The sequence below is a fragment of the Ambystoma mexicanum genome, chromosome 5p (genome assembly GCF_040938575.1).
Source record: "Ambystoma mexicanum isolate Mex_15411 chromosome 5p, UKY_AmexF1_1, whole genome shotgun sequence".
Taxonomy (NCBI): domain Eukaryota; kingdom Metazoa; phylum Chordata; class Amphibia; order Caudata; family Ambystomatidae; genus Ambystoma; species Ambystoma mexicanum.
Genome location: NC_090930.1, coordinates 67282106 through 67300185, shown reverse-complemented (window position 1 = coordinate 67300185; position 18080 = coordinate 67282106).

Sequence of the window (18080 nt, the reverse complement as noted above, 5' to 3'; positions counted from 1 at the left end):
GATTGTGCCAGAGAAAACTGTCTCGAGGACGAAAGTCTAAAAATCAAGGTCAACATGGAGGCATACCTTAATTCCCCACACAAAGTCTTTGAAGAAGACAAGTGTGAGGGAATGCCCACTGTCTATGTGGATGGATGCTCGTACCAGGTTGACAACAACAGGGAGAAAGAACTGGTGGCCGGCGTAGGGAATGCCTGGGTGAAGGAGTTTCCAGAACCCTCTGCTGGATACAAAATTGGTCCCCGAAGTAGTCAGGTGGCAGAGTTGATGGCTGTGCATCAGGCCATCCTCACTGCTGTCCAACATCAACTGCACGAACTGGTCATAATCACTGATTCGGATTATGTACGGAACGGGTTCGTGGAGCACCTGGTTAATTGGAAAACCAGAGGCATGTTATGTGCTAATAACAAACCCCTGAAACATGGGAAGTTAATCCAAAACATTGATGATCTGGTCACCTCGAATGGGATGACCATCTACTGGAAGAAGATCAAGGGTCATTCCAAAGTAGAGGGACCAGACAAAACTGGAAATGACTTAGCTGATCAGCTGTCCAAAACCGGGGCCATCCAAGGGGATCTAATCGAAATAGAGTCCCTGTTGGGGGAAATCCAGGTCACTGCTATCACTAGGTCCCAGACAAATGCTCACAATGATCTTTCAATTGCACAATGGAGAAAGGAGACCCCTGATGCTGATTTAATTACAGCTCAGAAGGGGGATCCAATAATTGGTAAGTTTTACGAACACATTGAGGACCCTGAGAACTTTCCCCTGACGGATGCCGATTACATTGGGAAAGAGGACCTAAGAGTGTTGATGAAATGTCCAAAAAGGTTCTGAATCCAAGACGGTTTGTTGGTAAGGAAATCCCAAGATGGCCATGATCAGTGGGTGGTCCCTACCTCATTCCGAAGCCTGATGTTAAGTCACGCCCATGATGCGGCCACCGCCGGTCATAGGGGGTTTCACACAACACTGGAAATCTTAAGAGAGTTTCATACTGGCCACACATGGGGCAGGACCTCGACCAATACTTGAAGGGGTGTCTTGTGTGTGCACAATTTCAGCCATCATCCCTCACACACCATGCACCTCTCCAAAAGAGGGGGATGACACTGCCATGGTCAGATTTGCAAACCGACTTTGTAGGCCCTGTAATCCGCTCGTCTAGAGGAAACAAGTACATGTTGACCGTTACATGCTTGTTTACCAAGTGGGTGGAATGTCTCCCAGCCCCAAACTGCAAGGCAGAAACAGCAGCTGCCCTGATGATTAACCACATCTTTTCCCGTTTTGGTCTACCTCAAAGGATTGAGTCAGACAGACGTAGCCACTTGACCAGCGAAGTAATGACAAAGATGTGGGAGATACTGGGGGTTAAAAGGAAGTTACATATTGCTTACAGGCCAGCTTCTTCTGGAGCAGTAGAGAGATACAACCAAACCATTGTGAGCATATTAAAAACGTTTGTGGCAGATTCTGGGCCAAGTTGGGATATCCGGTTACCTCTGGTCCTAATGGCCATCAGATCTACCCCTTCCTCTGCAACTAAAATGTCACCATTTGAGTTGATGACGGGGCGCAAGATGGTGCTTCCCCAGCATCTGCTCTACAGGACCCAAGAGCAGACACTGATAAATGCCTCCACAACTCATGAGTATGTGGAGAATTTAAGGAAACACCTTCAACATGCTTTTGCCTATGCTCAGCGGAATCTAGAAAGATCAGCCGAGAGCATGAAGACCCACTATTATTTAAAAACTACCCGAAAGGAATATAAGGTGGGGGACCAGGTCTATCTATACAATTTCCAAAGGGACCAGGCCAAACAGCGAAAATTCTTGCCTACATGGAAGGGACCCTTTGAAATTATAGACAAAATCTCCCCTGTTGCATACAAGATCCGCATCTCCAAAGGCAGTTTGGTGGAAGGGGAAGACAAGTGGGTACATATAAATTAGCTAAAGTATTGCCATCTCAGGCACACGCTGCAGCAACTGGAGGAGTCCTCTGCAATACCAGAGGGGGCCGCTCCAGAGTAAGTCAGTTCAAACTCTAAAATATTCCACATATCAAAAATATAGTAATGTAATGCAAATGTGCCCTGTTGTATATTGTTTTTAAAATCAGACTGCAAAATGCATTTGGACGTATAAAATGTACATGTTCGCCACACCATTAATAGTGGTGGAAAAATGTCTAGGAATGGGTATTGCCGCTTTCCTTTGTCGTCCTAGGAGAAAGAAAACCTGGAGACTGGCCAAGGAGGGCGATCCGGGGACCGGGAAGAGAAACCCGAGGGGCCCGGGGCACCGCCCAATATTCCCATCAGGACCGGCGAGGAGAACCGATCGATCCAACCGGATGGAGGAAAAGATGCTGGACTGTGCCATTTTCGGAATTGGAAGAAGATAATGCGGACATACCAGCGCAAGGGCTCAAAACCTCCTTTGCAACCGACTTCCCCTCGACTAGAATCAAAGCGCAGTTGGGTGGGGGGATTTGTCAAGGGTTTTGACCCATGTTGAATCAATAGACTGGGTAGATGTGGGGATGAGCTATCGCCACCCTCATTCAACCCTGAATAAGAGAACTGCGAAGTTGGCACGAGACCACTTCAAAGATACAACCTTCGTGTGGGGGGTTCCACATCACCACTCTACTGTGAGGATTACATCAAAACAATGTTAAGCAAGGGTCCTATACTATCAAGCAAAAGACCACTCTATTGAAATGCAGTAATTCAAGACAACTCAAAAATGGATGCAGTACCGACAAATTCCCCAAGGTGGCGCTAGCAGTCTAAACTCTGACAGGGAAACTGTATTTAGGAGTTGCAAGAGGGGCAGGAACTTCAAAGCTTGTTAGTTAATTGAAAATCTAACCACCTGCTGTTCCCAGAGACAATCTGATTTGATTAACAGGCCAAAAGGCTGGGAAACCTTCTCACCTCAGAAATCCCAGGATATCACATGGTCATGCTAACCAAATGCAAAGTGGCCCCCTGGTCTGTTGACCTCAGCTTGCTGGAGCCCACACAAAAGACCCTTTCCCTTGAATAGGATATGGTGATTTTGACTGTTTCCGGTCAACAAAGATCTGCCAGCCAGGGGAGACATGTGATCACTGTCATCCCCAAACTTTGGGGGCGGACTCAAACACTGAAGTACTTTGAATTGAAAGCAAATATATATTTTACAGAAACACTTATAACTCTTGGTAACCAGATGACAGAAATTTGAAATTTGGGGATCCTTAAAATGAAAACTTTGCCCACAATTCAAGCCCAAACTCCAATTTGTGTGATGCTCTGGGGCAAAACCCCGCTATTTATTGATACTACAGACTCTGTGTTTAAGCTAGAGACATGGGAATTTACTGGAGTATGTATGGGCAGGCCGTGTATATGTGTATAATTTTTAATGAAAAACCAATGTTGCATAACCCACTAAAATTGAAAATAAGTTGCCATTTCTTTACCCAAGCTCCTAGAAACACCAGAGTTGGAACAGTGCCTACCTCATGTGATATATGATGTGTGTAGGTGATGTAAAAACAACTGTGTATTTGGCAAATATGTATTTGGATCAAATATAAATTTGTTGTAAAGATGACAGGGGAGGGCCCTCTGGCCATAAAATCTACCTCATCACTCTAACTCACAACTCAGTTCCCCCAATCATGGGAGAGGGGAGAATTGGGCCAATGACAAGTAGAGAGGGGCAGGCTTAGCTAGGCCCAGGCACACACCCATTTTCAAAACACATAAAAAGAGACTGCTGGGACAGGTAGAGACATTCAATTCCATTTGCTGCGGAGCATGCTGACCGACGACTTCACATCCAGAGATCCAGACTTCAAATACATCAATCTCCAGAACCTGTAGCAGAAATTAACTCCAGAATTTGTAGCAGAGAGCCCTGAATCCACCAGCTGAATCCTCTTCAGCAGGCCTCAAAACTAACTAAACTATTCAACAGCCGGGCGAGCTGTTTGAAGTTTTGCTGAGAATTTTTGCAAGAACCTGTAGCAGTACCCAGAAAGCAGTGTTACATCCAGAATCCAGAGAGGCTAGACCAGCAGAGCAGAGCTGACCCAGATCGCTGTGAGCAGAACCGGTGCCTGATTGACTCGCCGAGCAGACAAAACCGCAGCCGGACGTGTTGACCAGATCCGTGACGAGGCCTATTTTATATTGTGAGTACCTAGCAGAACTGTGCAGAACCAATCTCTTAGTTAAAATAATCTAATCTAAACTATTTTAACCTAAGTAGAACTGCCTCCTAGAAATCGTGTCATCTGTCATTTTTAAAGCTGCACATCTGTCATTTTTAAAGCTGCACAACTGTCACTTGTCAATTCTGAAGCTGCAAGCTCTCACCTGTCATTTTGAGTTTTACTTTAAATCCGAAAATCTACCTTTATCTACCTTTATTAAATCGTCCGTATCTCTGGAACCGTTTGGGATAGGAATGAGATTTAACTTTCCTCTGAAAGCTTGGAATCTAAGCTTTCCAACAAGCCTAGAACCAACCTACTCCTTATACTTTTTCCGCAATCGCGATTCACGCACTCGCGAAAGTTACCGCGATTTGCGATTTTGGCTCAATTTCTCCACTTGTCAAAATAGCAGTTCCACTCTTTCCTTTGTTAAAATCCGTTTGCAACTTGGTAATAACTCATAGAGCATTGCTAAAGTGAGCCTGAACTAATACCAACACGCATCTCCCGCTCACCCTGGACCTCTAGAGGGAATTAAAAGCAATTTTAGCACCTTTTCACTTCCTTGCAAACCACATTAAAGTAATTCGCCTGTGTTTAAAACTCATCCCTGTTTTCCCTAAGCTTGCTGGGAGAACTGGAACTGTGTATTGCATTATAAAGTGTGATTTGTTGGGATTCTTGAAGACTGTGTGCTCTCCTTCCATTTCTGGTATTGAAATAGGGGGGGAGTGAATTGTCAAAAAAAAAAGTGATCATATTACCGTTTGCTAAAATCATAACAAGTTATTTCTGTACTGCATTTTATTCCACCTTGCATTTACTTGAAACCATCAAGCATTTTCAGCTACCTCATCCTCTACACTACTCCTAAGTAACCAAATCAGTGTACCCCTGTAACATTATCCATTGTTGATCACGGTCATATTCTGAAGTGTGATATCAGTTATCAATTTATTTATAAAGTGGGATAGATATATATTGTTGAATTGTCCAAATAAACCTTTTAATTTGCAAAACAAACCTACTTCTTGGCTCAGTGGGGTCAGGGGGATTCGAAGAGGGGGGTGTTATACAAGGGTTGTCATCCAGAGTACTGAACTGGATATAAAAATACATCAATAAGGGTTTTCCTCAGCATCCCAGGCTAGGCATTGACTTAGCTGTATTGTTGATTGAATATCGCTTACAAGACAAAAGCATTCAGTATAAAAATGCTTCTTGGAAAGCAGAGGTTGCCGATTGGCTCATCTCCCTAAAATGAACACCGTCATCTAAAAATCGCAATCCCCAAATCTCCCAGAAACAAATAGATTCACCTACCCATTATTAAAAAACACACAACAAGCCACCAAATCACAAATCACAAATGCAATTCAGAAATACTTAAGGGTCGACGTGAAGATGATCATTCAACGTGGACCCAATATTGAACACACACAGTACTTGGAATTGAGGCATCTTATTCTGAATGTCTAAGTCTTTGTGAAGAAAATATGTGGTAATTATCAAAATCTCAGTAATTGGTATAAATATACTGAAATATGTATGTTACAGTCAGATCTCCACAGCAGCCACTCAACCTGCTGAGCTACCTCATTCATTTCTCTCTCCTGCACTCCATGACGTAGATGAAGGCTTGGAAGCGATCATGTGAACTCCTTTGGTCGCCAAGAGGGAGAAAGGAAGCATTAGAGGGAGTTGCCCAGCATGGTTTGTTAAAACAAAGACGGCCTAACCCAAGGTCCTTGTTAGGTCCATGTCAGTCTTTTGCATGAAGCATAAGTGATGAGTCTAGTAAAGCACTTCATTCAGATTCACAAATATGATGAATCCTCTGGGATGTTTTTACACAAATACATTGTCCCTCTCTCAAGCCAAGTGACGAGTCGAGACTCGAGAGCCCTGCAGCACCATGCACTGCTGCTGCCAGGTGGGGCACGGGGGGGGGGCACGGGCAGCATCACAGCAGCACAGTGGGCTGGTGGTGGAGGCCGCGGCCGGGCTGCAATGAGCCTTGGCCCGCGCTTGCAAGCAGGCCCTGGCCCACACCCACCCCATGAACCCAAGCAGGCATCCCAACACAGGGGTACGTACTAGTGTCAAGTGGCACTTAAAAAAGCTCCTGTTATAAAGAAATTAATAATTATGTCTATACGACTATCCTTCTCTGACTAAACAAATGTGAAAGTCTGTTTAAGGGGCCATGGCCATGCAAGTTCTAAATTGAAATAGTGTCATCATTTTCATTTTCAGGAAACAAAACAACACTGAGATGGCAGCATGCTAAAACCACCAGGGTGCACGCCTGGAACCGAGTTTAAACTAGAACACGCATATTTCTGATTTGAAGTCACATCCCGTATCCGCTGACCGTAGGAACGATTTATAATATAGATTCAAGTATCTATACTTTCCTATCAAAATGGTACTATCTTAGAGAAAATCAGAATTTCCTCTGATTTATTTCTGTCTAAACTGAGCATAACATATGTAAATGAGTTGTGTCCACATCTATGTTGAGGTGCGTACCTCTTTGGAATGGCCACAGGCTGGCGGGAGTGTGCCTCAAGGCAAGCTGCTCCGGTAGCTGGCTTTGCTTCATTGATGGTGTTGCATCCTTAAACAAATGGGTGGAAAAGGGGCAAAGATCTTTATCATCTGTCTTTTTAATGCTGGTGCTAGTCACTTCCTTTCCTGCTCCCAAGCCAGCCAATGCATAGGCTTGAGGGGCGGGGCATGAATCAGGTGGTCCAACCTGACTAAGGCTGGGGGGGGGGATGGTATTGCTCGTTGCCGGTGGCTCAGGTAGAAGTAGCCCAAATGAACGCGGCGGCCGCCCAAATGAAAGGCTCATCTACTGATATCCCCCGGGTAGGCTTCTGTCCTGCGCCTCTATATTTGCTGTTGCCAGCATCCACGTTAATGTCTGTTCTCTCACCTCAGAGAGTGGTGTATTTAATTTCTTTCTCCGAGGTGAGAAATATGACAGCTTTTTGCCATCAGAGCCCGGGCTGGGTGTCCCAACAGAATGATGCCTGCTGTACTAATGTTGGGACTCGGATGGGGCTAGTCTTTTATTTGTAGCCCCTGAGCTTCTATGTGGCTACAAACAATAGACATGCCCCTCCCCGAACCCCTACCTAGCGACGCCCCTACCAGCAGGCAACTGTTACATCCGGCCTCCGCGGGGAGACCGGAGCGATGTGATGGAAGGCCGCGCGGCCTTTGTGGCGCAGCTCCAGCCGGAGCGAAAGAACACGCGTGCACACAGGATTAGTGTTGGCCCGGAACTACCTCCCGTGCTCGGGGGCGGGGCTTTTATTAGTGCGCCCTGCGTCACCGCGTAGCGGGACGCAGGGCGGATGTAACATTCCTCCTTTATTTCAAATGAGGTTAACATTAACACAACATGCTGTAACCTTCACTTCAAACAGTTTTAAACTCGTCAAACATCCATGGACCCTCCTTACTCACAGTCTGCAGGAGGTCCACTACCACACATAGTCTTGGAGCCTTGCAGGCGGTCTTGTGGCCGTTCTCAAACTATATCGCCCACCTCTGGGGCTGACCCCCGCTGTCCCATTGGGTAGCTCACCTTCTCTGTCCGGCTCACCCGTGTCCGGCTCGCTCCACTGCTCCCACGTCCTGTCACCCGCCGCTGCCTCGTCCTGGAGGGGCGCGGGCTCTTCTTCGTTGGACTGAGACTCTTCATCTTCCTGGTGGCCTTTGCCATCGGTCCACAGATTTCGTGGCACCGCCTTGAACCACGACGCATTTCCTGTCACCTGGCGGCGTCCTCTCGTTACCGTCACCATGGTCCCTTGCCTGCCACTGACGGTCTATGGGAGCTTGTCGTATCTGGTGTCCAGTTTTGACTTTGTCGGATTTCGCAGTATGACCACTTGGTCGCCCACCTGGTGGTCGGACGGTCTCGCCCTCCTCTTGACACTTGTTCTCCTTCTCTCCGTGCGCTCCTCATCGACTTCGTCCGGGGTCCTGCTGGGGTGATGTGGAATCGAGGATTTTATGATTGTACCAAACATGAGGTCAGCTGGCGGGACGCCCGTCGTGCTGTGAGGGGTGACCCGGTAGTTCCGCAGAAAACGGTATAGGTCAATCTTCCACGGGCTGGCGTTCGCCTTTGCCACTCTTAGTACTTTGTTTAGGGTCCTCATGAAGCATTCGACATCGCCGTTCGCCTAGGGCCACCTCAGCATAATGTGATGGTACTTGATGTTTAGTTTGTGCAGGTACTGTTTGAATTCCTCCCCGGTGAATGGGGGGCCATTGTCGCTCTTGATGGTGGTGGGCAAACCATGTGTTGCAAACATTTTCTCTATGGCAGGGATGACCACCTCCGCCGCTGTGGAATCCACTATTTCGACTTCGGGATATCGGGACTGGTCGTCGATGGCCACCAGGAGGTAGAGGTCTTCACGTAGCGTGCAGAAATCGATGCTAATGGCGTCCCACCGGCCACGACCACGTTCCGCTGACTGAATGGGTTCAGGTTCGGGCGGGGCCCCAGTTATCTGGCAGGGTAGGCATGTACTTATCACCCTTTCGACCTTCTCGTCAATCTGTGGGAACCACACCCGGTGCCTGATCCGAGCTTTTGTCCGTGCCATCCCTTGATGTCCTTCGTGGGCCAGCGCCACGATTCTGTCTTGTATGCTCGGTGGGATGACAATCCGATTTCCCCTGAGCAGCAGTCCGCTCCCTGTGATTGACAGGTGTTGCCTTACGGTGAACATCCCGGAGAGAAAAACCTTCGCTTCCACTATCCTGTTGTGGGTGTTTTTCATGAAGGTCTTCCAATCACCTGAGAGGATGGCGTCCTTCACTAAGTCGCAGCAGGGGTCTTTGTGGGTCTCTGACTCAATGTCCTTGATGCTGACAGCCTTTGGCCTCATAGCTTGCACCACCTGGCATATGTACTCCTCGGTCTCCTCAGCCACTTGGACTTCTTGTGAGGTTGCTACTCGGGGGTGCCTTGAGAGGAAGTCCGCCGGGTTTCCACTTCCCGGCTGGTAGGCCATTTCAAAATTGTACTGCTGGAGGTGCAGCAACCATTTAGTGATTCTTGCCGGAGGGTGTGACGACGTACCTATGAAGATGGGTAATAGGGGTTTGTGATCGCCATGAATCTCCGTCCATAGAGGTATAGGTGGAAATGACGACACCCCCATGGCACGGCAATGGCCTCCTTCTCAATATGAGAGTATAGCTGTTCTGTCATCGTGAGAGCTCTTGATGCGTATGCGATGAGCCTCTTCTCTCCCTCTTTGGTGACCTGCATGATGATGGTCCCTAGCCCCATGGGGCTGGCATCCACGAACAGTTCTGTCGGGAGCTCGGTGTCATAGTACGCCATTTTCGTGTCGACCGACAGGGACTCCTTAATGTTTTCGAAAGCCTCCTGTCACTCCTGCCTCCATTCCCATTTGGTGTTTAGTTTGGTCAGTTCGCGTAGGGGCTCCGAGAGAGTGGCCAGATTGCGGATGAACCTACTGCAGTAGGTGGCCATGCCCAGGAAACTGCGCACTTCAGTGGGTGTCATTGGCGGGCTTGCCGCTTGAATGTCTGCAACCTTCTGGGGATCAGGGGAAATGCCTGTGCTGCTGAATTTGTACCCGAAAAATGTGATTTCAGATTTGAGAAACTCGCACTTCTCCTTATGTATGGTCAATCCAGCGTCTTCTAGCTTGCCCAGTAGCGTCTGGAGCCTCTTGAGATGTTCTTCCCTGTCATAAGCGTGAATCAGGATATCGTCGCTCACATTGAGGACACCAGGTATGTCCCGGATGACCTCTTGAATGGTTTGCTGGAAGACCTCAGCCGCAGACGATATCCCAAAGCTCAGGCGTTTGTACCTCCGCAGCCCCAGATGTGTTGAGAAAGGTCGTGATGTAGCGAGAGTCTCTGTGTAGTTTTAGCTGGTGGTATCCCGCCTTCAGATCAACTTTGGAGAACACTCGCGACCCTGTGAGGTCAGCCACGATTTTGTCGAGCGTGGGTGTGATGTGGGGCTCCCGCTTGATGGCAGAGTTCGGGAGACGCATGTCTATGCAAATCCGGACTTTGCCGGGCTGTTTGGGCTTTCTTGTTATTACCATTGGGGAGACTCATGGAGTCGCCCCAGTCATCTCCTCTATTATTTAGGCTTCTTCCAGCGCTCTGAGTTCTTTCTCCACTTGTTCTCGCATGTGGAACGGTGTCCTCCTGTGTCTCACTGCCTTCGGCTGTACCGATTCATCAATGTGGAGTCTGATGGCCTTCCCTTTTAGACACCCTATCCCCTTTTGCAGTTTGGGGTATTGATTCAAAATGTTCTCAACTTCTTGCACATCATCGACTTGGCAGATGAACTTGACCAGCCCCAGATCTTCAGCCGCGTCCCCACTCAAAAGGCATTCGATTCCCGCCTTCACGACGTAGATTTTTGACCATAGTCTGTTTTTGCCGTGGACGAGAGTGGTGCGGAACCCGCCGACGACCGGTAGAGGCTTACTGCTGCCGTACGCAAACAGCAGGGTGTCCGTGCCCTTCAGATCTGGTTGTGGTTGTAACGTCTGGAACGTGCTCGTGGGCATGACGTTAACAGAGGCTCCCGTGTCGATGGTCATCCATACTTGCTGATTTTGGATGTTGACCACGCATTTGGTTCTTTCTCTGTGTTGTCTGCCCCTCGTCCAACGCAGACACCAGGTAGACCTTCCTCCCTTTTCTCCCTTGTTCCTTGCCGGCTTCATGTTGTGTGCCTGAGACATCATCCCCCTCTTCCTCAGTCGAAGAGTTGACCGTTTTGACTCGCCTTGTGCTGGCCTGCTTCTTCTTCTTGGTCCCGCTCTTTTCTTGAGGGTTCTGCGAGGGCTGTGTCATGGTGCCCACTGACCGGCATACCTTCGCATAGTGGTCCTTCCTACCAAATGCCCCGCATGTTGTTCCTTGCACGGGGCAGTTTTGCCGTCCATGTCGCGGTCCACCACACCATCCACACTCTGTGGGACCCGGGACACGTGGTTGCCACCTGTTTTGAGCATAGCTGCCACCAGCCTCGTCCCTCGTGAATTGTCTGTTGGTGACATGGGACACCATGGCTTTGATAAGGGCGGGCTGCAGTTTTTGTAACATTGCCCCCATGTTGGCAGCCCTGCTGTGTGCCAGTTCTCTTTGTTGACCCAGTTCAAGAATCCGTGTAAGGGAGATGCCTTTCTCACCAAGTACCATCCGTCTCAGCTTTTACGATTGGATGCCATTGATGTGTTGCCTCCGGATTTCTTTTTCGATGTTTGTGAACTCACAGGACATGGCTAACTTCCTCAGCCGTGTGTGGTAGGCATCCAGCGTTTCACCTTCTGCTTGAATGGTGGTTCAGAATATGAATGTCTCATAGTCCGGGTTTAATTGGGGGAGGAAATGCGCCGTCCGTGCGTCTTTCGCACTTTGGTATGCGTCCTGGCCATCATCAACGTTTAAGGAGTTGAATATGCGTAGTACCTCAACCCCCACGTTTAGCAGCAGGTGTGACCTCATCTTCCTGGCAGTCGTTATGTCCTTGCATTCCATCGCCATTTCGAATTTCTGGATCCATAGCTGCCACCTGTGGCCGACTGACGACGGGTCTGTAAATGGGTCAAAAGGCTGGATCACTCCCGAGGAGTGTCCCTGTGGGCGAGCCTGTGGTGATGACATCGACAGGTTTGCCGCCAATCTGGACGGTGTACCAGGCGTTGGGGTGGACGTGCCGGTTGCCATCGCTGGGGTTCGCTTGCCTCACCTCGGTGCTGGTCCCTGGGCGATCCCTTCTGACTTTCCAGGTGCGCAGTAGTGTCAGGATCAGGCACTCACCACGTGCATCCGTGCTGGATTTGTAGATGTGTTTCTGCAGTGGGCCTTCCTGATGTATCCTGGAGCTTCCGGCCCATGGGAGGCAGGTAGAAGGCCTCGGTGCTTCCATGTTTTGGTGGCCTGCCCATTTGTTGGTTGTATCCAGGTTAATTCAGCTGAGGATCGTATTCCTCTGGTGTAGCGGAGAAAAAAAAGAAAACCTTTTATTTTTGTGGGTGGGGGGTTGCGTGTATGTCCCCCCCCCACCGGGTGTCCAAAAATTTATTTAGTATGGCCGTGGGCCATCATCAGCCTGTCGAGAGCCGAGCGCGTGTCTTTCGTATTCTCCTCATCGCCATTGTTACATCTGGCCTCCACGGGGAGACCGGAGCGATGTGATGGAAGGCCGCGCGGCCTTTGTGGCGCAGCTCCAGCCGGAGCGAAAGAACACGCGTGCACACAGGATTAGTGTTGGCCCGGAACTGCCTCCCGTGCTCGGGGAGGGGCTTTTATTAGTGTGGCCTGCATCACCACGTAGCGGGATGCAGGGCGGATGTAACAGCAACGATGGGGAGCTGCTGCGGATCCCTGACCACACTGGGGAAATGGTTGCAAGAGTACCACGTAAACTATCTAGAGTTGCTAGCAGGATCGTTCCTGATCAATGCACTGACACCCCGTTCAGTGAAATGCTGTATCCTCCTAAGGATTGACAAGAATTTGGCAGTGTGGTATATCAACCGCCAAGGGGAACATGCTCACGGCTTCTAGTGGATCAGGCCAAGGATTTTTAGCACTACTGTCTAGAACAAAACATCTTGGTGCAGGCGGAACAGTGCTCAATTTGCAAATAAATAAGTGCCAGGCCCAAATATTTGCCTGGGACACACTGGGGCAGACTGCTCTGTGCCATTGTTGCCACCGCCCACAGCTGCCCCCCACAGTATCATCATGTTAGGGATTAAAGCTGCAAGTCACACCGGCACTCTGCTGATGCACTGACTATGGCAGAGATGTGATTTACAAATAAAAATCAGCAAAACATATCACGTGCTATTTATGTCTTTAAATGAGACACATGATTAAATGCTTCTTTAAACAATGGGCCTCATTACAATGTGCAACTGATGACACATGACATGATATGTGAATCATAAAGTGCCTATACACAAGTGTTACAAGGTGTTACGAGGTAAGGGAGGAGGAATACAGTGAAGCCTGACACACCAAACCGATGAGGCCATGTGACATTGAGATTGCTAAAGTGCAGGGGAGGGGGGGAGGTGAGACTTGGGGGTGGGTGGTGAGTGGGAGGGGGCAGTGCAGGGCATGGGAATGGCAGTAAAATAAATATTACAACATAAGCACTAAGTAAAATGTGGCCAGGTGGTGGCAGTGGACGGGCAAGTGCAGACATCATGTGTGAAGTGCTGGTAGGGGGCTGTAGGGATACAGAAAACAGTCCTCAAGTGTGGGGGATGCAAGGGAGGCAGTGCATGGGTGCAACTGACAGAGGAGAGGACCGGTCCAGAGATCAGAGGGTGGCCAGGCAGCGTCGGATTGGGTCGTCGGCCAATCGGCCCGTGGCTGATGCAAAATCATGGCCGGAGACCTGGGGGCCGGTTTCTGAAGCCCACGTGGGCCGGTTTCAGCCCAGGCGTGGGCTTCACACTTCAAGAACCAGCCCTCAGGGCCTCGGCCTCGCCGGGCGGATGCAAGTTGCAAAGGATCTGTAAGTAAGTAACTTACAGATCCTTTGCAATTGCAGCCCTGCCGCCGGCCCGCCGCAGATGCAGAGAAAGGTAACACTGAAGTGTTACCTTTCTTTGATAAATGCGGCGGGCCAGCGGCTAACTGCCTTGGCCCGCGACACCCTGGCGCCAGCAGCAGTCAGTGCTACAAAACACTGGGAGGGAGCGGCAGGGCTGGGCGGGACTGCCGCAGCCCGGCCTGCTCCCTCCCAGTGATTTGTAACAGACTATGCACGCCTCTCCGCCGCACACCGCCACTGCCGCCGGCACCATAAGTTGCAACTTGCAGCAGTGAGCTGCTTTCGTCGGAATGATTTCTGTGTCCGCTTCGCTCCACTCAGGACTCAGGAGGCATAGAGTGCCTGCCTGGGACCCCACGGGGAAGACCACCAATCCCAATGGTACGGTAGGCGGGATCTCCCTCCATAACCGTGACTATGTATTTTGCTTTTCGCAAGTTGCAGTAATATCATGTTTTTTCTGCCGTTGTCTCTGTTACGATCATACAAGGCATTCCATCTCTGTGTCCTCAGTCACTTGACAAAATCCTTGTGCCTAAAAGCTTATGTACAGTGTACAAATATTTGACCATAGCATCACGTGTTTGCATTATGCAGGCACCGTTGTGGTGGGTGCTTCTTTGGATCCAGTGTGTTTGGGGTTCAGTTTTACTGGTGGGTGTGCACGCAAACGCAGTCATGGGGGGTTTGCAGGGAAGGGGGGGGGGGTTGCTGGCGTGTAAAATAAAAAACTGATTTTGTCCAAAGAAAGGCCTTGATTCCGGCTGGATGTAATTGGTGTTACGTGAGGGTCTTGGAATGGGGTAGTTTTAAACATTATACGTATGCAAGGCTTTCTGTGGGGCATGGTAGCCTAGTTATGTGCTAATTAATGGTCCCGCCCCTCGGATGTAGCCGTGATGTGTAGGCTACCAGTTTGAGTCGACGCGAAGGAAGATCGATCCGGTAGGTGGAACTCTTGAGGGGGGACACGGGATGGCTTGCAGTGCAAGACCAGACTGCTTAGTTAGCCATGCTGGGGGGGCGCCTTGAGTTGCCCCATGGCCCTAACTGGCATTCATTCCAACCTGGCATCCGAAACCTCCTCTCCCACTCAGTGCCGGGAAGCCCCGCTAAAGCGCGTGCTAACAGCACCAGGTTTACCCCGCCCCCGGAACTACAAATAAAATAATGCATTGGGGGGACACTCCAGCTAACTTCATCTGCCTGACACAAAACATTTCAACCATTGGGGCTGAAAAAAAAACACAGTGTTACATCTTGGAGTATAAACCGTGGTGGTGAAGGCAGGAAAGGAGATGAAAGCAATAACTGCTTACATAGCCATACTGTGGTTTACTCTATTTCAGTCAAAGGCAAATCAATACAATGCAGCTATAGACTGCACAATTATGACTTTGAATCATTTGCTACGATTGTGCACAACACTTACACTTTCATTCTGTAGATTGGTAAAGTGTGTTGGAGTGTGGAAGCAATAAGAACTATCAGGAACAGCCAATGGGATTAAGGTGTTACTGTGGTATAGAATTAGAAAAGGTCCCTGTTAGGCTATAGCAGCACCACCACCATTTTAGGGATTTGGCTGGTCTTCTATTAGAATGGCCATGAAGGGGTTCTAAATGTGCTGGAATAAACTTCCCTGGGTGACACATGAGAAGGGTTCCAACTCTCTTTTCCTGTCCTCTGTTTTCAGATACACTCCCAACAGAACCCAAAACCACACTTAACCACAACCGCACAACACTGGAGCAATGGCAATACTCAAAGTATTGGGTAGTTCATTAGGGCGCAACTGGTGTGGGATAGCACATCAAGTGGCTTACCATTGACTTCATTGTGCCACAATGAATGCTTTGTTGTAATGTGGCTATTTTTCCCATCTCCCTGGCATGCTGTTCAGAATGTTTGTTTGCATGTATGAGGTAATGAGTGCTCAGAGTATTCAATGTCCTATGAGTACGCTGCTTTCCCTATTATGCCAACCTCTGAAGCCTGAAAAGTAGATGCACGCATGCATGAAATGCAGCCAAATTTGCACCAGACATGCAGATGAGCTAAACTGGTCTGCTGTTAAATCTCAGTTACCAGTTTAATGGTATCCACACTCCAGAATAATTGCTCATTTTACTCTAGCTGATTTGATAGCTCAGTGGGTTGAGTGCTCGCTGCTGCGATGTGTGTGTGATCTGCAGGTTGCAGGTTCGAACCATCTCAGCCTTTCATCCTTCTGAGGTCGATACATGAGTACAAACACAGGTTAGGTGATATTGTATGCATATTGGTTCTATAAAAAAGAGCTTAAGCATAAGTGCTATACAATAACATATTATCATTTGGCCTTGGACGTCTGCTTGCTTTCACAGTAATTTGACAATATGGATCTATACACACAGATATTAATGGTACATATGGTGATCCATTCTTGTATGAAATGTATATCACATTAGTGAAATCATAACCATATTTTTCGTAGTGTACATAGAAGCAAAGCTATTTGTGCCACTTCCTGTTTTGTCAAGGGGTAAAAGGTCGTGTTCATACTACTCCTGCTCGGAGCTGTGGACCCTGTCACAGAACTGTATGCAAAGTTATGTTATTTTATGTGTCGTAATGTAACAGACACATGAACCCTCCATAAGTAGCATTTTCTGTAAAGTCATGAATTGACGCGATTAACGGGTGATGTTTTGAGGGCCACTTTTTTTCAGGCGCAGGGTGGGCCACTTTTTTTTGGTTGTCCGGGCCTAATTCTTGTCCCAGTCCGACCCTGTGGCCAGGTGACCAGTGCAGTTTCAGATTCAGCCAGGAGTTCATCAGGGGAGAGGAGGAGAGAAAGAACAACCCGAGAGCGAGAATCAGATGTGCTTCCAGAACCGTAGCAGCTCCACCTCTAGTTTCATGGAGGTAGGTAGGCTGTTCCAGAGGGAGGCCCCAGGTGAAGAAAGACATCAAACACCAACTCGTTGCTATGGGAAGTGACTGACCCTGTGGGAGTAGGAGAGAGATGATTGAAGAGCTTGATCATGTAGAGATTTAGGAAGATAGAGTTGAACATATTGCTGCCCCAGGACCCAGAAGGCCTTGTGGACAATGCAGAGGGTTTTGAACTTAATCATCGTAGCCACTGGGAGCCAGTGTCAAGATCACAGTCCTGGAGACATACGATACCTGGGCTTGAGAACAAGGACAATTATTGCAGTCCTGTTCTGCATGAGTTGCAGAGGGCAGAGAGTTGATGCAGTCAGATTAAGAAAGAGGCTGTAGCAGTACCGCAGCCCAGAGAGAACCAGTGCCCTGGAGACGGTGAGCTGCTGGTGGAAAGAGAGGAAAGGGTGAATACCTCTGATGAGGTGCAGCTGGTAGTTTGACCTCACAGACACGTCAGAGATATGAGGAGAGAAGGAGAGTGTGGAGTAGAAGATTTACCCAAGGTATCCAGAATCACAGGTGGGAGCAGGAAGAGGGCCAAGAGAGGCCAGCCAGAGAGTGACAGGAAAGGAGGGAGCAGGTGTGGTGATGAGGAGAATCTCGGTGTGCAGCACATCGGTAGTATGCAGTATGCACAACACCAAGCACGGGTCAGTACACCATGCCATGGTTCACCCATGGCAATCATAGAAATGCAGGCAGAAGTGCTACACAATCATAACAAATTATACAATCTATATATCCATATTCTGGATGCACAGCCTCATCACTCACCGGATATTTCATCGTAATTTGGCAGACCTCCCATGCTTTGGCCCTGCTCCACATTAATCAACTCACTGGTGGTCTCTTCATGTGGTGTGAGATCCTCCTTCTCTTGTGGTGACCCACCTCCAGTCACCAGAGTAGAGGCGAAGTTGGCACCCAGATTCTCTTTGGGTCGACGGTGGAGGTCATTCCACGGCTTCATGACCTCACGAGCGCTGCGCCTCTCATTGCCCATGGCGTTGTTGCGATCCGTGAATTGCTGCCAGTGGACCATATGCTGAGCAGGTGTATGTGTGCTGCCTGCCCGTGTGAGCATGTCATGGTAGTGTACACGCACGTAGTCCACGAGGATCTGGATTTCTTCATCATTGAAGCTCCTCTTCCTCGATGTGGCAGTCTCCTGTGCCATGCATTGGGATTGAGCCTGTTCCACTACTGCACGCTTTACCTTCCTTGGAAGGTCGTGGAGAACATGTGTGACTGGGACCACTCGGGTCAGTAGGTGCTGGAGCACTAGTGGCCTGGGCCATGGCATCACCCACTGATGCTG